The following is a 22401-nucleotide window of genomic DNA, read 5'->3' as shown; positions in this document are numbered from 1 at the left end:
TTCTGGCATTCAACCAGATCAGATTGACAGTTTTAGCAGCATCCACAGGGACATACTGGAATCTGTCTTGACAGAACAACAGTAGATTTCGTATAATCCATATTTCCATATCAAAGCTGAATTGTATGGAATTATAAGTTGAATTGTGAGTCACATTACAACAAATATGAAAAATGGAAACATCTGAGATGGATTTTTTCAGGATGAACTGCATTGATAGAAAACAACCTTGCTGTGATGATTTGACTGAATATGAGCAGAGAAATTTCCCTTCAACTTCTCCTTTACATTTCAAAATAAAGTTTTTCACAACGCACACAAATTATACACAATCATGTGCTGAATTTGTTTCCACATTTGGGCGGTAGGGGACTAAAATCAACCACAATTAAATATCAGCGCTAGGGCCGTAACTCTGATTCATTGATGATTTTCTTCTGCTATTTACTAATCTGTTGACCTTATTTTCCATAAGTAGAATAAGCCATAACATAGTGATGACAGGAAGAGTACAGAGTCCATAACAATTTTCCAGAGCTTCAAATTGATCGTTCTGCTCAGGGAAAAGTCTAACGATATGCAATGACATAAAACAGACAAAACAGAGAAAAGTCTGACATTTACTGACATGGAAGTAGTGAATTTTATTTGATAAACAACAAACTGATAGATCAATTTGTCATTTCGGACTTCTTTAGCTGATGCAAATTCCAACAAATTAAAACATTTGTCGCATCTACTTCATAATACTAAGTAAGACGGACAATCTGGCTGATACATGATGCATTTGGTATGTTCAGCAATAGTGCCGATGACAATCCAGTGTATGGGATCGGTGCATCAATCCAGCCGCTTTTACAAAATGGTTCTATATTCTTTTCTAAATGCTTTGAATGAGTCTCAATTGGAAAATGAATGTAAAGATTGAGTAGGATATACTGTGCGTGAGCTGTTGTCCCCTGGTGGGCTTTAGTCCTAGCAAGAGCAGGGTATTCATCTCAGTGGAGCATATGGCAGATGCTCAGGACAGTCAGGTGAAATGTTACAGGCTTTGTCTAGACAGCCTAACAGCCACAAACAGCTCAGTCAGCACTCATAACCTGAAAACTACAGCAATGGAAAAGATTGAAGCACTGGTAGACCGATTAAAATAATATATTAGTAGAATGAATTGACCCATTAAAAAGTTACTTGCAGAAAGAAGAACTAAAATGCAATATAATTTCATATTTAAAGAGATTTGGATGCAACTTCAAAAAGACATGTTCAAAGACTAACTGAACAAATTGACAGATACCAAAGTCAATTTTGTTCATCAGCTTTAAATATGGTGTCAAATGAACAATGAGATTTGAGTGCTGTTTTGTTTGAACAACAATTCTGACAGATGAAAAGCAATACTCCCAACACCACAAAGGACAGCTTCAGATTCACCATGGATCTAAAACGGCACCGCTAAGACAGTATAAACAGCAACTGTACGTCATGAGCTCTGCAATGCTGGCACGTCGGGCAAACTGCCATTTTTAGTTGTTCTCAACACCAACACGCAGACACAAACTGGTGCACAAGTGTAAAACCTGGACCTCGAAGATTTTATTTCCATTCTTGGAAATAAGATTCAAGCACACACACCTAAATAACTTTGGATTCACAAACACAGTTCTCTCACTCTTTAAATGACTGAAACCAATACCTAAAGACACTCAAACTAAAGCAATTGAAAATCAACATTAGTAGGTCAACCATTGCAACCATCTTTAGGCCTAACAGGTCTAAATAAAAGCATTCAAGGATTTCAAAATATGAGAAGTAATCAGGGCTTTACATTATGGTAAAAACAATTCTTAAATCACATTTTAAATATTTTGACAGATGGCAAAGTCATGATGATGTGACATTTGTTGGGGTCTGTGCCAAACATGTTTTCTTGCATTTGGAGAACATTTTTAGGCCAGGGCATCTCTGCAACACATAATTGTAAAATTATTGCCCTAAAAGTAATGCACATGCAGCTCTATATCATTTGACATTCAACGTTTTGAAATAACTCATATAAACCATGATATTGAGCCTCTGTCTTTGTCTCTGTATTTTGGGTGCTGTGAGTGACACTTCTGCTAAATGTAACACAAAAACATGCCGGCAAATGACACTATCACAGAAGAAAACAGACATGTTGGATGCTAGCTCGATCTATTGTCCAGTCGCCTTAACTTATCTAAACAGTGCTGTTTGTTATTTCTGACTGACCAAAGGTAAAGATTGAATAAAGCCTAAAGTGTTCAGTGGGTGAGTCTCGGGCTTTGAGCTGTGTCCAGGAGCAGCAGATAAAGATGCAGGACAGAAAATAGACAGTCACCACACCTCTGATGTCTTATCTGAACACATCACTGTCACACAAACAAGCCGTTCGCTTCTCACAAGCACACACACTCGCTGAATGTGAGGGCGGATGAGAGTGAGTCACTCTCGCTTCTGGCCATGAAAAAAAAGCAATCTGTGGCAGAGAGACTGGGCTTTAACAAATTTGCTTTAAATACACAATTCTTGCATTTTTTTTCAAATGATTGTGTGCCCATTAATTATTTGATTGATGGGGACTGATTTGAATGTATTCTTTGGTTATGAGTGGGTCTGCACAATTAACCAAAATATGATTGAATTCACTAAATGGCAAGTGCAAAATCCAAATCACAGAAGCTGCAATTTCTTGAAAAAGGTAAAATGTGTGACAAAACAGCATTATAATGCTTTGTACTAATGCATAGTACAAAGTACTGTAGTGCTGCAGAGATGTCCTGGCCTACAAATCTTGTTCTCAAGATGTAACAAAGCATATTTGTTTGATGCAGACTCCACCAAATGTCTCATCGTCATGATTTTATTAGTTTATTATGTGAAAATGAAAACTGCGATGCAAAATTATTTTTTTTTTTTATCATACTGCAATCGTAAAATCTGCATTGCAACATGATTTTCTATCATGTCTTGCAGCCCGAGTTATGAGGCTAAAACACCAACTACTATTGGTACCACTGTACCAATAGTAGTTAGATATTTGCTGCCAACTGTCCAGGAGAGTACTGCTATCAGTGAAGACCAGGATGCGCTGCTTAACATAAAACCAATGCTTCATATAGCTCAGAGTAAAATCTACAGTACAAACCCTCCATTTTATCAACAACTGATGGCAGCAGAAAGAAAAAAGACAGATGCAGACAGACAAAAAGAGCTGCTCTGAATCTAGCTGATGCAACCTAATGGAACATTATACTATGAGGGGCTGATGTCTAGGACTTACAGGTAGGGCAACGTCCACACGAAGCCTGCAGATTTTGAAATGGCATCTTAACGCTTCAAGTTCTGGCCTTCCATCTGCACTACGACAATGTTCTCACACCCATCATGGTGCATCTCCAGAGTGGGCAGATCTCAAAATGCCAGTCTTGTATTGTGGTATGGATGGGGAAACAAAGGTCTAAAAAATATGAAGAAACTAACAGTCTGTTGCCTTCAGCTCTGTGCGTTCTTCTGCTGATAAAGCCAATCACACAATATAGATGTTTTCATTAACCTACATTTAAGTTTCTAGAGACAACTTTGGGAGCATAAAGTAGTGACTCAATCTCAAAGGTCTACATGCAGCAGTACAGGAAGAAACCAAAAGCAACAATTAATCTTCCCTGTTAAGAAGTGCTGTCTACAGTATGTCCACCAGCCTGACACAGCCTTTGCCTCCATGCCACACATTTCATCTAAAAACTTCAAAAACAAACACAAGAGCCATACTGTTGCACTGGTCAATATGTCCCTTCAAAGCAACAAGAAAAGGCATTTGTTTTTTCATGTAACAGCTCTGAGAGTGCATTTTCAATATCTATGTGTCAGGCACATCCTTCAGGACACATTTTTGAGTTAAACTGATTGACTAGTTTCACAAGCTGAGAGAAATACATTACACTTGCTTGGGATTGACTTGGGATGTCAGTCCATGTTGTGATAGCAGCAGACCACATTGCCCCAGCAAGGCAAAGATAGGAACTTGATTATACACTGGAGGTAGGTAATGAGTGAGACAGTAATGCTTTTCAGTAGTACAATGGAGACAATCAGGTAGACAAGAGCAGATATAGACAGCAGTAAGTGAAACATTTTGACATGAAGCTGCACTCAAGTTGGCACTTCAAGAATGTGAATAACAATGGTATCATATTTTAATAGGCAAATAAACAGGTTGTTTTAATGAACACCGAATATGTAAGTAGAGGTGACTGTCAGACTAAGACAGTGAAGAAGAGGGAAACAGCCTCATACATTGTCTCAATTTTCCCTCATTGTCTGAGACAGGAGTGATTAAGACAGAAGCTTATTGAATATAACTTCTGAGAGGCAAAACATTCAAAACAGAGAAACAAGCCGCTGACTACATTTGGTATACATTTTCTGTTGGTTTCCCCAACAACACTTCTAAATATAACCCTCCACAACTGGAGCAAATGTTGAATAATGAAGCGCGGGAGGTTCTGGAAAAGGAAGACCTCGCCGGTTAAATTTGGCCCACAAATTTAAACAAGATTATCCATTTTTCAGCTAGGCTCATGGCCAAACACATGCAAACATTAAACATGCCATGATGCATCCTTATAATTTTCATGTGTACCCTTTGATTACTCATCTTTACATTTTTGAAGTCTTTCAATCTCAGCTGGGAGGAGGACAGGGATTGAACACAGGTCTATAATACCCTGAATTTAACAAAATAGGAAACAATGTAGAAGTAGCAACATATAAATAACATCAACTGCCTGTCAGAGACAAAATGTTTTAAGTTTACAAACAATATTAATATGACTGGGTCCTCTAGGCTTTTCAAACTGCTGGTACATTACTGTACAAAACTCCCTTACAGAAACGAAGAGCACAGAGGGTTTCTTCTCAAAAATGCAATTTTTGCATTTCTGTCCTCTCCAAGGCCAAGTCAAACCAGAGAGGTGGTGTCAGAGCTGGCAAGTGCTGTACAACACAGACTCTGTGGGAGCCTGGCAGGCATCAGTGCAGCGGAAATAAATGAACTTCATCTCCAAATCCAGCAGCACTCCCTCACAGGCACACATTCGTGTTTAGGCTACTGAAAGGTCGTCTACTGCTGGCCTCTGATGTAACATGCAGGGAAACCTGTCCCACCATCATCTGGTGTATTAAAAAAGAGATAATACTTTACACTCACATTTAGTGCCAGGCTGGCCCTTGAAATAATATTGCAATATTTTTAGGCTATATCACGATAGATGATATACCTCTATAGTTTGAAACCTCCTCTAAAGTGATTCATGAATGCTAGGACTGGGTGACAAAATCAAATATACCAATATTTTTAACAAATACCTCGATATTTATATTGCAACAACATTGTAAGGATGCCTATTGATACTTTCACAAAATATGTGAAAGTAAATACAAAATATTTTTTTATATATAATCATCAGGAATGTGGATATGATGACTAAGTGGGTAAAGACTGTCTGGTACGTTCAGATAATGACATAACTTTACCGTAAAGCAGTCTTTAAAACCAGGCAAAACCACAACACTTATGCCACATCACAACATAGTGATATCCACAATCCAAGACGGATCCAAGATGGATCCAAGACATCACTATAATGATATATTATCAACAAATTCCGCAGCCCTACTCATAGTTCTGTGCATTAAAGCGATTGAATCCCCTGATTTTAGATTTGACAAAAGCATTTGTGAAAGACAGAATATAACACTCTTTGATGCACTTTTGCAAAATGTGAAATTAAGTTTAACTACCTGTTTTCTTCTAAGACTTCTTAAATGCACCAACTGTCTTAAGTCAAATAACTGTCCGTGTTATTGCAGCCAACAAGGTTGCAAAGAGGCGGCAGTTCAAGTCACCCCTGTGGATATTTGTAAGGACACCTGGGGACATTTCCAGACGTTTTTTGTGCAGCTGTTTTTTTAAGAAGACCTGCAGACATTTCCAGTGGCTTTGGTGGTGACCAAAACTGGTTGGACCATTTCCATCTGTGGCCGTGGTGACCAAAACAGGCATTTTAAGCCAAACCATGATGTTTTCCTAACCGTAACCAAGTGATTTTGCTCTTAAACCTGACCAGAGCAAACGCACAGCATTTTGACAAGATAGAAAAATTAAACTTAACCTAAACAAAGTTGCAACATAACAAAAATGTTTAGTTTGAACTCATCTGTGGCTTTGCAGGAACTTACTTGGCTAACATTTATTCTGTCAATTTGGTTGGTGAGAGGATGGAAAGAGTGCGAGTCTGTCAATGCAATGCAGCACAAAAATCCTTCAAAAGATTTTCAGATCAGTGGTTCCTGTCTTCCCATCCCCTACCAACTACTCCATAAAACACACACACACACTACAGACCTGTCACTTTTTCCAAACAAAAGCTGCCCCTTAGTGGTCCTCCCCTTTCCCCCTTTCTTTACTTGACTGTGACTCTCCTGCTCTCCTTCTGTTTTGGTTATCTACATCTCTGAGAACAATAAGGCCGTGGCAGTGGAGCCCGGAGAGGGCCGGCGAGGTCCACAGATGTCTGTCCCGCCACCCACCCCCATGCCACATTCAGCTCTCACTTTTGATGGTAGACGGCAAAGGGGAGGCTGAGTTTAGAGGGTGGGTTCTGGTTGTGGTGGTGGTAATCGAGGGGTGGTTGGAAGGAATGGAAAGGGGAACTGAAGCTATTGTTACCATATAGCAACAGATGACATCATTCACTGGCCCACAGCTGCACGCTCTACTGAATAGAAGTGGACAAGAGCAGCCAGTATGTTATGTGGAGACCGAGGATTCAAGTCAGTCCATTTCTGCCATCCTCAAAAACCTGAAGGATAGCTAAGCAGACACAAAGACAAAAGTGGAACAACCTGCCCAGCCACAAGAAGATGGTGGCAAGATTTTGGGCACAATATAAGGCCCTCTTCTCTATAAAAACATCTCTTGCATCTCTTCTATACTGCTCATACACACAGTGAGCTTCCCTCCTCATCAACAGGCAGAGAAAATATCGATCTTCCCTCGGGGTTTTCCATTTACAGTCTGCTGGTTAGCAGGGAGAGCAGGGCGGGCGTCTTCCAGAAACTTTACTCAGCGACCATTGATTTGCAATTAAACCAGAAACCTGCATTCCTCCACCAAATCTGTGCCTCTAAAATGCCTCAAACAGAGGGAATGCATGCATATCACATTAGGGGTGGGCCATATGGCCAAAATCTTCCATCATGGTATATCTAATTTTCTATCATGTAACCGTTTAAATCACAATTAATTGTTCTGAACATTTAATTAGGAAATGGTTTAAGTAACGATTACATGTCAACTTTAATAAATCCAAACCATGTTCACACAGCAACAGTTGCATCCCTTTTGCTTACAAGGTCTTTTCCCTGATCTTGGGTTGGCTGTGGAATGTATTTACACTTTCAATGTCCAATCTCACCTCCATGTTTTCTTGTCACACTACTTGTCTGAAGTAGTTAGAAAACCATCTTAGAGGTGCATTACTACCACCAACTGAAACTTTGTGAGGCAGCTGAATTCTTAAGATCATGGGAGTATCTACCCCAGATCTGCTACAAAGACACAAGAAGGGACAGCTCAAATGGTAGAAACGTATTGCCAAATCTCTTCTGGTAGACCCAATTCTACCCTCACATCTTGCCAAACCTTACACATTTTCAAGCAATTCAGTGCCCCAAATACCACTGAGTGGAAACATACAAAAATCTTGAAAATGTAAGGATGAACAATGATCCACAGGACTAGTTAGACATAATTGACATGGTTTGAGGACACTAAATGTGTGAGTGTTTATGTAACACTAAAAGCACATGGATGTTATGCATGTTAATAAAAAAAAACTGCCTGGTGTGAGAGTTAACACAGCTTGACCCGAACCGGGACTAAACACAGCCTTCCTGACTGCTGGAGGTCAGTTTGACAATAGAGGATACGGTACAGAGGTGAAACAGCGGCTCTGGCCAGACTGATTTCAGGGACGGCAGGCGGGGATGTGAGAGGCATGCAGCAGGAGAGAAGCGACAGAGAGTCGAACATCAGCAGCAGGTGAAATGGAGCATAGAGCTGGAATATTTTCGCACCTTACTCGGTGAGTTGAGGATTTATTTCGACCAAACCAGAGGTGATCGTGGAATGCAAAACTAATCTGTATTAGAAACTTTTATTTTGTTTATGTCCAGTTTGAATGAAGGAGTTAACGGGACAATTAAGCTCATCTTAGTTTGGTAGAGGAGGAAACTTTAATTCAGACAGTGTACAATTACTACTTTGTTTGTTTGTTTAGTAAGGAAAATAGAAGTAAGAGTATTTCTTTTCTTGACATTTGTGTATAGAGTAACATCACTTGCAAACCCTCTATAGAGCATGCTTATTGACATATTAGCCTGGCCATTCAACTTGCTGAGCAGCATGGTCAAAATCAAACCACCTCTCACCACACACTGCATACTAATGTTTAAAAAAGTCATAAACGTGTACTGTATATAGTGATGGGAGTCTGTCTGTGGCAAAAGGGATTTACCATGGAACCAACAAGAATTATATGTTTGCAGGTGAAACCTCTACCACTGAAAGGCAGCCACAGCAAGAAAGTAGGAGGTTGAGTGGCTAAAACAGTCACCCGACAACCAGTGGATTTCACAGGGTGTGGTGACTTTATATCCCAGAAAAGGCAAGACATTAACGGGACAAACAAGCAAAGTGCTGGTTTGGCTGAGAGAGCAGCAGACAGCAGACTGTTGCAGAGGGAGAAAAGAGCTGAGGAGAGACGACAGAGGAACGGAGCAGACCAGAAGTTCCAACATGGAGGCAGGAGCCATATGTCAGCACAGTTCAACACACACAGTCTGTAAGAGAAGGACTGCAAAAGCAAAGTCTCTCTCTCTGGTTTCTGTCTGCCTTCCTGCTCTCTCTGTTTGGTACTAGCGGCATTACATACACCTCCCATCCCCCAAACCACACACACACTCCCACTCTGCTCCTTCCTTCTACTCTGCAGAGAGACGTGCAGGTTGGAAGAGGAGGGCCGGGAGGATGAAGTGGCGTGGGAAGGGTTAAGTCCAAACAGATCCATCTGCTTCCTCGTCTGTCCTCCTGGCTGGCTGCTGGCCCCAGACCAGCTTTTACACAGCCTGCAGCCTGACGCAAAGCATAAACACATGCACACAACTGGACAGCACACATCAAACCCACAACGCTGATGGATTTGAGCATTTTTGCACAGCTTTCTTTTTATATACATAAAAGAGTCAAGGTTTTCCAGATGGCCATCAACAACATACTGCCCTGGGCCACAAACTTGGCTAAACACCTGAAAATATCTTTAACACTTCATTCTTACTGAACAAACTATGAGGAAAGTACACATTTTCCTCATTTGCCAATTTGAAAAGGAAATTAATCAAAATATAATCTAATTTTTATCTGCCTGTTTACATGGACTGAAACAATACACAGGGTAAAAGTTTGATAGAAGCATCCACACGTTTTGCTGTAACTCGACCTCACCATTATCTACAAGCATGAACACATTCCTTGTGTTTCACCTTGGCTTGCTGAACATGCAAGCAAACAAACACCTCCCAGGGAAAATACATCCGCTAACATCATCTTTGCCGGTTAAACAGTTGGTTGGCTAGACAGCTGTGGCATTTTCAACAGCTTTACAAGTTACCTACAAATCTCAAATGTTCATCTAAGATGGGAAATTGTTTGGATTATATTTTAATATCTGTCGTGTAACTTACAGTTACCAGGGCCACTCTGTTTACGTTGTGTCTCTCTGTTTGCTGCACACTCAGCTGTCAAACATGTACACTGTCCCGCCCACTCAGACGTCTTTTTAGGCTAAAAGAGCACTTTTGACATACCAGGAACAACATTTTTCTCTTTCAAATGTTTCAAAAGAGAACAGTAAAGTATGGAATACAGTAAAGTACAGAATAAAGCAAAGAGTACAGTAAAGGCCTATATGGAGGTTGATGTGGACTGGACCTCTATACGCATTGCTTTTGGTATAAGTACGCAAGAAAGCATGAGTATATTGCAAAAATTGAGCATCCAGGTTCAATTAATTCAGATACCTTTACTCTGATAATGGTCGTACATTATATAACAACCTGTTTGCAGTATTTACATAACAATTGGGATAACTGGAGGATTCCTTCTGATTATAATTGAAGTGCATGTAAACACTGAACTTTATAGACTTCTAATTTGCCTTCCCTACTGCTTCCTGCAGCTAAACCAAAAGGTAATCTACTGATGTGTCAGTACTTGTTCCAACTAATTTCGACTTAACCATACATAAATAAAATGTGAAGGTTACGATAACATGGACAGGGCTTTGCATATGAACACTGTTTCCGTTTTGGCCCTACGATGAAACGTATATACATGCCTGGACCCATCCATGGACTGTGCACAGCCGGACAGCTGCAGGGAATCAAAGGTAGGAGCATAAAGGGAGGGGACAACAGTTTGCACTGCTGTATACACCCTCATAAAGGACTATGTTGTCTATGATAGGAGAGGTTGTCTGATGAAGGAACACCTGGTTAGGGAGAGGCCCAAACCTGCTGAACCCTCACAGTTATTCCGTCTTTGTATTTAAACAACACAACAAAGAGACCTGCCCTATACAGTGCACTGTACCGGATTTGCAAAGGCAAAGTTAACACAGAAGAACTTGTTTAGGCTGCTGATGTGAGTGAATAAGAGAGAGACGGATAGAGAGAAAGAGAGGGGCGTGCAGACTTACAGTATGTCAGACAACAAGGTCAGCCCATCCCGGGAGAGGTGTTGGTTTTCTAACCGAGTACAGCTACTTGAAACCAAGGTCACTGCTCTGTGGCAGAGAGAGGGACAGGAGAGTAGGGCCAGACAGGGACAGTTTTGCCACATGGCCTATGTATAGTTTTCATGTGTTGTGCAGCCTGAATGAGTGCCTAAGTGTGTGTGTGTGTGTGTGTGTGTGTGTGTGTGTGTGTGTGTGTGTGTGCCTTGAAATTGATGGAATTTAGATCACTGGCATATAAAATAAATAAATAAATGAACAAATAACATTCAGGGCTGAATTTCCTGAAACCAGATGCCTTTCTGACATAAACAAATCAGTCCATTATCGCTGCCATTAGGGCTAGAAACCATAGAGTGGGGATCTTAGCTGCTTCTCATTCAGTTTTTAGCCCTGCATGTTTTTGACTGCCTTCTTGGAAAAAGAGGCCCATTGACTAGCACTGCATTGTAATATAGTGAAAGATTAGAGCAGAGTTTCCTGAAGAAACTCGACACGGTCAAACATATGGTTAAGTTTAGCAATTCAAACTAGCTGCTAATCTGGGCTGAGCTCTTACACGCTGATGTGGAGACATAAAACTATATAAGGCAGCATGCGTCCCTTTGTTTTAAATGTCCACTGTCTTCAAGTTGATGGCAGCATCAGCAACGCCAAGGAGGAATCATGAGTGGCTTAGCTGTAACTCTATAAAAATATTTAACTTAAAGTAAACATCCCACTTTGGAAAACTCCCTGGAGCAGACGGCTAATCTCTGTTTGGCCAACTGTACGTCTTCTGCAGAGTCAGTTTTTCAGTAATATACTTGACGTGACATTACAAAATGTAATGGTACAACTACCATTTTACTCTAAACTTTGTTGACTGATCTGTGAAAGTAATCTTCCTTGCTTTTCTCAGTGAGATCCAAGACCAACCGAGACTTGAAAAAAATGACTAAGCAGAATTTGTATTTGTACATATTATCAACACCTAATATTTGTATTAGTGCAGAACAGCCACAGGGGTTGAATGAGGGCTGTTGGATGGACAAACAAAACCAAACTGTGTAAGGAGGGAGGGCTACTTCAATGTTATCTTATCCTCCCCCACCTTGGACAAGGGCCTAGCAGCTCTAAAATTAGCCGTCACATCTAAACACAGTCTTTGGTGAAGCAACTACGCTTTGATGGGAACTTGGCTCATGGCTGACGCACTGAAAGCAAACTCAAGCCCATTCCCGACTGCGGAGATGAAGCCAAGATAGCATACAAATGCAAAGTAGAGACAAAGAGTCCTCGACAGTCACCATTTTTACATTTACATTGGAGGCATTGGATGAAGCCCTTAACAAAAGTGACATTGAAGTAACCCACTACAGCAGTAGTAGAAACTTATAAATCATCAATATAATGTGTAGAGCTGGAGAATAGCATTTGCATCAATTTATTAATTTACTAATAATATTATCAAACAATGAAAATGTGTCAACAACAGATAACCACCAATAATAATATATTAATACTTGTTATGACTACAATCCATATCTGTTTTAAGTTGCTTACATGCTGTTGCCGTATAGATGATGCATAGTGAAAACAAAATATACCAACTACAACCAAATTGCCCAATCTGTCAAAAAATCAGATATGAATCAATTCACAGGCTTTAAGTCAAATCAAATGGCTGATTTGGAGAATAGCATCATATGGTTATATGTACGTATTTGTGTTGCTGTTGGATTTTTGCGAAACCGGGCTGTTACACGTGGAGTGAGTCTGGAGAAAGACAGTTGAATGTTGAGTCTCATTCCCCGCTTGTCAAATACTGATTTCGGGTTGGTGGGTGTGTCCAAAGTTGTGTTAGTATTTGACAACTTGAGAATGACACTCAATCAACTATCATGCAAAAAAAAAAGGCAACATAATGAATGAAGCGTCAGCTACTCAGTACAGCCCTAACTAAAAGTAGCCAAAAAACTTGAGTGCCATGACAAGAGCCACACTGCAAAAAACAAAGCAAAGAAGGAGCTTCTGTACATATATGGAGGTGATGCTACAGATGAATTAGAATTACAACAAAAGAAAGGAGCGGATATGACTAAAGAGAGAGACTGTGACATGAAAAAGGCCATTTCTCTTAAATACAGGGTTCATGTTGATGACGGAATGAGTAGATAGATACATGGCAATTCATAGACCACCAACATCATAAAGCAGCAGTGAGTCTAAAACAGTCTAACCATCAGGTACAGATCCTGTTTGTGCGTGCGTGTATTAACATGTACTTAAGCTTGTGGAAAACAGTGATTGGGAAGAAACTATGACCTCCCAGCAAGAGCAGAAAAAAAGAACTCATGATGAAAGCAAACAGACATCCTGTGCTCATGGCTGAGCAGAGATACTAGACTAGAAAGTAGACACTGGAGTATTTTTATCACATTTGTTTAACCACATTATTTGTATTTATTTTTAGACAGCAGAAGGAGCGTATGTGATACCAAAGATATGCTTACAGTATCAACATTTCTTGGCCAAGGCATTAGATTTCTTTGTAAAAACACAGATAGGTGGCTTTTATGGTCCTTATACATTTATGCTTTCCCTAACACTGATAAAAATAATCAAAACCTTAAAGATTAATAAAGATATAAAAAAATAAAAAATAAGATGCAATATATAAGAATCCGCCACCTATTGAATTCATACTCCAAACAAATGGGGAGCATCATATCACCAGGGTGATGGCTAACTGCTGCTAACTATAGCTTCCATTAGCTTGTTAGCTCAGCTAGCTGTGCAGCTCATGCTCGTATTAGCTGACTCTGCCTGGACAGAGAGCTTGCAATACTGGAATGTTGTTTACTCAGGCTATCACTTCTTGAGGTACAAATTGTCTATGGGCTAGCTGGTTAGCATGCTAAATTCAGTAGATTTCTTTAAACTGTCTAACTGATATTTCTTCCCATTCTATTGATAATTTTACGTAAAAGGTGCAACATGTAAAATTTCAGTTTAAAACATTCAAAAATTAACTATTGCATGAATCCTTTTGTTCATTACAGACAACCCAAGAGACTGACAGGAGGCTACTTTCTCCAGGTCGTAAGCAATGCCAAAAACATAAAGTTTACAGAATTCCTTTGAACCCACAGCAATTCATGTTTTTGGTAATTGTTATTGTAAGATTTAATCATAATGATTGCTTGCTAATTTCAACACCAGGACACAACAAATATGACAATATGATGGTTTCATTTCGAACGTCATGTAGATGAAACACCAGATTATTTTGAAAATTAAGCAACTTTCAAAGAATATTTTCAAATTTAAGCATATTCATAACCTTGAAAGCATAATGGTTAAAATATAGTATTTTTCAAACTTTGAAGACACTGCACAAACCCTGCTTGTTGAAAATGCTTCTTCAGTGATTATAGGCACGTTATTTGGATTAAAATCAGAAGAAACAAATATACGTCTTGAACACTATCTACTGAAAGTGGTAAACTGGAACCTCACTACTGCTCATACTTCTCACAGCAAGTGTCTTCTGGTCCTGATTTACTTTCCTCCTTTATCATTTCTCTATTGAAGTCCTTTGTCAGCTCTCATCAGTTTAGTTCCAAACATCTCAGAGGGAAAAATACAGAAATAAAGAGAAAACCTTGAACTCAATGCTGCTAGATGTTGTACAAAAAACTGTTGCCATGCACTGCCATTTATCCTTCTCACTCTCACGCCTACGACTTACTTCTACTCACACAGAGTGCTAACTGGTCTGAACCTCCATTACACAGAGCACACTGGCCTCCCACTCCCACCCTACGAACAGTGGCAGACTGCCAGGTGGGGAAGAGTGTGTTTGTGTGTGGTCGAAACTGAACAGGACAATGGCACAAAAACACGGAATTAGGGAATACTTACAAACCATCTCACAACCTGTCAGCCTAGAGAAATCTGACTCAGACTCTGACTGAACTCTAACCTTCTGTGTCACCGCTGGGTTTGCTCATGTGAAACCCCTGGGCAGGGAGCAACACAGAGTACGGCATTCCCTTGCTTCCCATCTCACCGAAACTGTACGACCTATGGCAGACCTCAAATTCCTCTGCCTAAGATGTGAGTTCCCTGCCATTCAGCTTGCTATTAGCGTATTTTGCCGCACTCCATGCCACAGTGCCTCGCCTGTTCCCTGCAAACAGACTCCTTCTATACGGCATCAGTATGCAGCCTGCCAGAGGGGGAGGAGGAGGAGCAGCAGAGGGGAGGAAGAAGGGAAGGCTGGGAAAACAAAGCCTCTATAGTCGTCTCTCCAGCCGGGCCAGGCCGAGCCGCACTAGCGGGGGCGAGTTATGTAATGTGACTGGCAGGGCCCACTTCCCCGTTCAGAGCTGCTGCACACACTAATCCCCACTGAGGAACAAGCCCTGCTTAGGAGGAGGAGGAGGAGACAGAAGGGGAGCTGTGAGGGAAACAGTGGACAAGGTGTGATTACAAGAATTTTAGCCTTTCATCTGCAGCAAATCGAACACACAGACACCTCCCCTCTCAGCTCCTCTGCTGAAAGATAACAGTCAGAATGATATCGGCAATGCTGATGGCTGGCTACAGCATTTAGGGGAGTAGGGTTTGGCAATATGTTAAAATTTTCCAATTGACCACCATCAGCTCAACAACTGCCATTTGCCAATATAGTTGAACAGGTACGGGTGCAGCATGTGCAAGGGGTGGGGGAGCTTTAAAAGCCCTGTTAACACAGCTTCTTCATGGCAGGACTGTTGCGCCTTTATTCTGCCTAGGAGTTCTTCCGTAAGAGGTTTAAAGACAGAATCAAGGATTATTGTTGTTCTGCCTCTTAGCCGGGAGTGGAGAGAGTAAAGGCGCCGAGTAGACGTCTGTGTAAAAAGAGTGAGCCGGCAATGCAGCAGGATTGGACAGGGCCGTGACATTCTGATGACATGTTTTGCGGTGACCCACATGCTGGAGACTTAAAAAGCAGCTAGCAGCAGTCAGCATGTATCTCAAAAAAAGAAGAACAGCAGCCAAGAATATCTGGAAATTTGGGATACATCGAGGTCTGGGATCTGCACATACCCTCCGGACAGAGGGCGGGATACACTACCATACAAGAAAGGACAATAAATGATTGTTACTACCATGTAAGTCCATAGTGTAGAGACCATCGCGCTTGCGAATGTAAAATATCACACTAGTCACCGATGCTGTTGTGTTGCACATCACACCTCTTTCGCTAGCAGAAACCCAGCATGCTGTTGTTGTTTAGTTCAGTGTAAATAAACAAAGGTAAAGAAGTGTCTTTAAGGCATGGCACTGCATCATGTCTGTAAAAAAGGCTAAAGTAGTTTAGTTTGTCCAGCGCACCAGCCACTAGAGAAGCGACTCATTGATGACCCCCACCTACCCTGTAGTTTAAACTCATAGTTGTATGCAAGCAATGAGTTCGCTATGCTCCACAAGCTAGCTTTTTCCATTCTAATAAACAAAATAAACTCACAAAATGTCACTTAGTAATATATTCTTACACACGCCTTGCTTTCACCAAACTTAGACTACCGTAATTGTTCTATCAACACAGAAAAACACACTTCAAACTCAACATAAACAAATAAAACTCCCCAAAACAATCAGTTAGTCTTTCCACTGTTCCAACAATCACCAACTATGGTTTTTCTCAACATAAGGCCTTAATTATCCGAGTTAGATGTGAAAATATTCTGACTCTGCATGCCGTTTTCCCTCGCTGGCCTCTTTGTGCTACCGGGTTAGCTCGCAGAACAAGAATCTATCAATGAGTAGCAGCTCTCATTCAGTCTTCAAAGGAAGACCATTACGTTCAGCAAAAATGAAATGACAAGAATTGCCCCAAATCAACCAGTGAAGCCAATCGCTCAACCCTTTAATTATGATATGCGATACTGAGTGACACATTCAACACACTTTGGCTACTCATACCAGAATCTTTTTAACAGGTACATAAAAGGTAGTGATAGTTCACACAAGGTCTGGGTGCATAAATGTCTGGGTCCACACACAGCAATGCTAAACTATACATTAATACTGTGATAATTATATGTACTGGACATGGATGTTACATTTGCAGTGTTGATACTGGAGAGATTCAACAAAGCAGCCGGTGCAAATGCTCCGGCCTTGTGTAGTAGGACCTTTTTATTCAGTCATGTTATTAAAACGTAATGCTTATTATGCAACAGCTTCAGCTCTAAGATCTTATTCAAGCGTCTTTGCAACAGATTATAGAAAAATCTCTGTGTGAAGGGGCTTCTAGTCACCACTAATGTCTACCACAATTGTGCATTATAGTGGCTCTATTTTCATGCTAAAGCAGCGAGTTGTCAAAGCCACATAGAGCCAAGATAGGGAGCAAGTAGACATACTGTATATGGCATGAGAGGGCTGAGAGGAAGTGGCACCAAGATCATCACATAGTGAAAGAGAAACACAAGAGTGAAGAAGAGGACAAGTGATCAACAGGCACCTCAGTCTGTTCTGCTAACCGCGGAGACCAGGTGGAGGATTTAAAGCAGTTAAAAATAAAAGTCTGATTCTGATTTACTTAGCTGCTTGCCTGGAAACCATGTGACTGGCATCACATGAGGAGAGGGAGGTGGAGAGTGGCAGAGTGTTTGTGTGTGTGTGTCTGTGTGTGTGTGTGTGTGTGTGTGTGTGTGTGTGTGTGTGTGTGTGTGTGTGTGTGTGTGTGTGTGTGTCTGGCCCCCATAGGCACACACGCACACAGCATGTACTCCACTCCTGGCACCATAATAAGCTTTGTGATCAGTTTCCTTGGTTTCCACTGACAGTAAGCAGATATAGGCAGCTTGGAGAGGTAAACAGTAGCAGCTCTTGCTGGTGCACAGCCACAGGCACACAGACACAAGAGAGAGGCGGGTGGGAGGAGAGTAAGAGAGTCAGAGACATAGGGAGAGGGATGAATTTGTGCAGAAGAGGGGGATGAGCCAGTGTTGCAGCTGTTGGTTAGAACTGGATAAAAATAATTTAAAAAATGTTTTCCAATTAACTTTGATGTTTATTTGAACCCCAAGATTGATCTTTCCATCTGTGCCTTTTCTCAGTAAACATGTTCATCTGCACTAAATAGTGTGGTTATTTGTTGTAAGTGGCTGAGTTAGGGATGCAAATTAGAGCCTGGCTGATATCCGATTCTTGGGGATGATGCTGACGCTGATATTAAGGAGTTAAAAAAATTCCCTCAAATGTGATTATCAAACACTTGAGACAAAAACGGCAGGATATTTGACAGTTTACCAATAAAACCTTTCCGTCTAAAATGACATCAATGTACTGAAATGGTAAACTTCACCAGGCGAATTACCCTAAGCATCATATTCTTCATTATAATCTCTTGAAAAATAAGGTTTCATATCGATTATCAGAGAACATATACGCCAATACCAATATATCTCTGATGGGCAAATAACATCAGCCAACCAATATATTGGTCAGGTTCTAGTGCCAATTGTGCAAAAAGGTCTACTGCTAGATAGCTGGCTATATCAGCTGCCTTAATCACATCAGTCTCACTCATGAATGCATTGTTACTGGTTATGCTGACCAGGTACAGTTAACAACACTACTGTGACTCCAGATTGTTAGCCGACTATCTTGTAGTCAAGTTAGACATCACATCAACAATAAAAGTCCTCTTGAATTATCTAGAATTTGATCAGGATTTTCAGCTACATTTACACTCACTGACAGAGATGTTTTTGTGCATGTGCAATGCATGTGTGAGTGAGACTGAGGGTAATGGAGGCCTTTTATTGGACACATGCTAGTTCTGCACTACAGAAGCTATGACCTACTTTTCACAGTCTCTAACACACACACACACACACGCACACAAATTTGTGCATGCACACACACACACAAACTCGTGCACGCACTGACACAGACATACAGCCTCTGACAAAGGGACAGGAAAGCAGAGGTTAGGCATGCACTAAGCCCCGTTCTTAATACATGCATTCCAGTGGATAGAGTTCAATGCTGCTGTGCTTTCAGCCTGCCTGTTGGTACAAGCAACTCCTGCATACACAATCTTCTGCATACACAATCTTCTCTTCTGCATACACAATCTCCTGCATGACTGACAATAAAGGGTAGAGCCTGATACCTGTAGTACGTAAGCACATGCTGTATGTATACAAGTATATACTCAAGCAGAGAATGTTTTTCTTTAACCTGGTTAAAAATAAATAAATAAAAATAAATAAAAACACACCACACTGGTTGTTTGGTCAAACATGAGGTACTTGAGCTGCCTGATGTTCTATTCACTGCAACAATGACTAAGCTAAATAAATTACAAATATGTTCGGAAAAATACAGGTCTTCACGTGTCACATGGTCGACACCAACATTAACTCCATTTTACAAAGCATTATGACTTTTAAGAGGAGCCACCATTCCTTATATGATAAAATTAAGTATGCTCGAAAACATAAATAGAGGGAGGAAGATAAAAAGATAGATGGTGCAAATGTGACGATTCAGTCCTGTGTTGTTGAGTTGCTGTGTTTACAAGAATGCCCACACACATACCATATTGTACAGCATACCACGAATTATGTTGCCAGCACAAACGGATAAAGAAAAAATAGCCAAAGAACTTCTTTTTAAGAAGCAAGCGCTTTAACAAAGGTGTTTCAATTATTTCTAAAAAGATGTCATTTGTCAACATACCGATTCCATGGCTGTGGGAGAATGTCAGTGGGCTAAAATCCAACTAGAGAAACACCTGCCGCCGCCGAGTCCACAGAATCCTGAAAAACAAGATAAAAAAAGACCAAGCATTAATTACTCGAACAGCACAAGCTGTTTCACATTCGTTACGACGGATGGGTATTGGGGTGGATGCAGAGGGTCATGTTTCTCTTCCCAGGATCAGTTCTCCCACAGTTCTTTCAATGAAAGAACCAGGGTTACTGACATGCAGTGGGGCATCTGGTCATCTTTTCATTACCTCAACCTGACAATGGGCACAAACTTCATCTTTATCCATAAAAACCCAGCTCTGCATTTGGTCACTGTGCTCCTAATATGATCACGATGCATCACCTGAACTTTGTCGTGGCCTAAACAGAATGTAACGAGCCCAGACCTCCATTACTGCTCTGATTATCACTTTACCAATAACTATGGGCTGATTTTTGACTTAAGGTTTACCTGCTGATTACCCCCTTATTAGAATGTAGACAATATGAAATATTGTATTTTTTATAATAAGAGCATGAAAGCACTACACATTCCTTATACTCAACATTGGTTCTAATGAACTTGAGTGTATGTGTTTATGTTGTTTCTGAGCCCCTAACCTAAGACACTTTTCTATCATTATGAACAGTAAGGTTATGAAATCTTGAAAAGACTCAACATTTGATTCAACCCCAAAAAACAGCCTTTATTTTGTGTTGTCTGGAAAAGACCAAAACACATTAATTTACTGACACCACCAAGCCAATTAACACTGAACAACTGCTCAAATATATAAGTATGACAGCAAAATACATAATATGGTGCTTTTGTGAAGGTAATCTAACTGTAAAAATGATGCTTCCATCAGTTCCAATAACATGTTAACAATAGTGACCACCACGTTTAACATGTTTATTCAATTGGTTTCGTACTGAACTCTGCAAACAGATATCCGATTTCAAATTCCCTTGATATGTTGTATGTTAAATTGTAAACAAGTCTATTAAACTGAGACATGACAGCATGGCAAGAAATGCATTAAACAGATTCAGTAACAAGTTTCACTTTCTTAGCTTTAATGTAAGTTGCAGTTTAATTACAGAATTAGGACTTAAATCTAGGGATGAGCAATACCACTTATTACCCAATACTGATACCAAAACCCAAACCTATGGGTCACTCAACTAACTCAGTAACATTTGAAAAACAGCAATATTTAGCTAGGTTGGTTAACATTATGTAACATTTGCCACTAGTTGTACCCAAATAAGAGAGGCTATAACAGCAAACTCACTGAGTGTACTGAGGGTGGTTGCCCTTAGAGAATATGTCCATATCATAAAAGCCAACTGGAGCAAAAGACAACCAAGCCCAACCAGCATCCCAGTCCTGCTCATGTTTCTAACATTCGTGGCCGGTTGCCCTTCCCCCAGTCCCCTCCCAACTATGAGGACAGGGATTTATCAGGATTTAGGAGGCAGGACATGGGGGGTATTTAACAGAGGCCCAGTGTTGGGCTAGACTGGTGACATTCCAGTGATTATGGGACCCCCCCCTTCCCAAGTTGAACCCACATTTGTTCCATCAATCTGCTTTTAAGGCCTCATAAGGGGACAGAAAACCAACAGTCAGTAGCAACTCACTGTCAGGTTCAACACCATTAAAAAAGACAGTACTTGCCTGGGAAATGATTTTACCAGACAAGTGCTTAGTTATTATTTTTAAGTGTTATAATATCAATAAGACCTGTCTGGAGGGTTTTACAGGATAGAGTACAAAGCCTGATAGCACAGGCAGGGTGGCAGGTGGGTACACGGGACAGGATTAAGGCCAGACCTCACTGGGTTGGCCTAAGTGGTAAGGAGGATGATGGTTAGATGCGTATTTGTGTTTGTACTGGAGTGGAACCTGTGGGGCTTTCCCAGCGGGAAGCACAGGATTGACGGATTGTAATAATCCAGCCAGGAAGCAGAACACTACCCTCCCAACAGAGTTTTGGAGACAGCATACAGATAATCCCCCTTGATGATCACCTACAAAAACTGCCAAGAGACCCAGATTTAACCAAGAATTGTCTAGTATAAAAAGCATAGCTACATCAACAAGCATAACAACAAAGGCAAATCCAGAACCTTTTGGTAGACCAAGGTTAGTCTCTATAGACAAGATACGGAGAGATATGCAATATACCGTTATTACAAATGTATTACTGTACAATGAACATTTCTACATTGACAATGATCACCAAGTGAAATAAGTGGAGCCAAAATCAAATCAATTTTATTCGTATAGCCCAAAATCACAATCACATTGCCTCAATGGGCTTCACAATTTGTACAGTGAACGACATCCTCTGTCCTTAGACCCTCGATTCGAGTGACAAAAAATTGCCTCACAACAGAGGCAAATTAGAGTAAGAAAACTGATCACTTATTGTCTATTTCAGAAACAATTTCACAGGTGTACCAAGCCTCTTAAGTGCTGCTAATGGTTGAAATTTGCATTTAAACTTTGATATTTTGTTATTTTAGGGGATGAAGAAAAGCTGTGATTTACCTCTGAGTTTTCCTACTACAATAGGTCCAGACTGACACTTTACTTTTACTTAACAAAACTTTACAGTGTGTCTTCAAACACTCCTCTCCCTGAGAACAACAAGGCAGCATACAGGACATTCCCGCTGCCTACAAGAACTGAGAAGCCATGGATAACATTACTAACACCCTAGGTATAGAGATACAGAACAGTAGCCAGTTGCACCAGCTCTTCGCAAGGTCAAACTTAGCTT

At 40.6% G+C, this 22401-nt stretch overlaps 1 protein-coding gene across 1 annotated transcript in view; it reads right to left on the bottom strand.

Moving 5' to 3' along the window:
* ankrd11 (ankyrin repeat domain 11) overlaps nt 1–22401 on the bottom strand; it is a 104946-nt gene that overhangs the window by 57085 nt on the left and 25460 nt on the right. Inside the window, 1 exon segment of the mRNA XM_084355152.1 lies at nt 19602–19681. The gene's annotated coding sequence lies outside the window, so the exon portion shown is untranslated.

The sequence above is a fragment of the Pagrus pagrus genome (assembly GCF_965226575.1).
Source record: "Pagrus pagrus genome assembly, chromosome: 1".
Taxonomy (NCBI): Eukaryota; Metazoa; Chordata; class Actinopteri; order Spariformes; family Sparidae; genus Pagrus; species Pagrus pagrus.
This window is presented reverse-complemented; position numbering and strand designations above follow the sequence as displayed.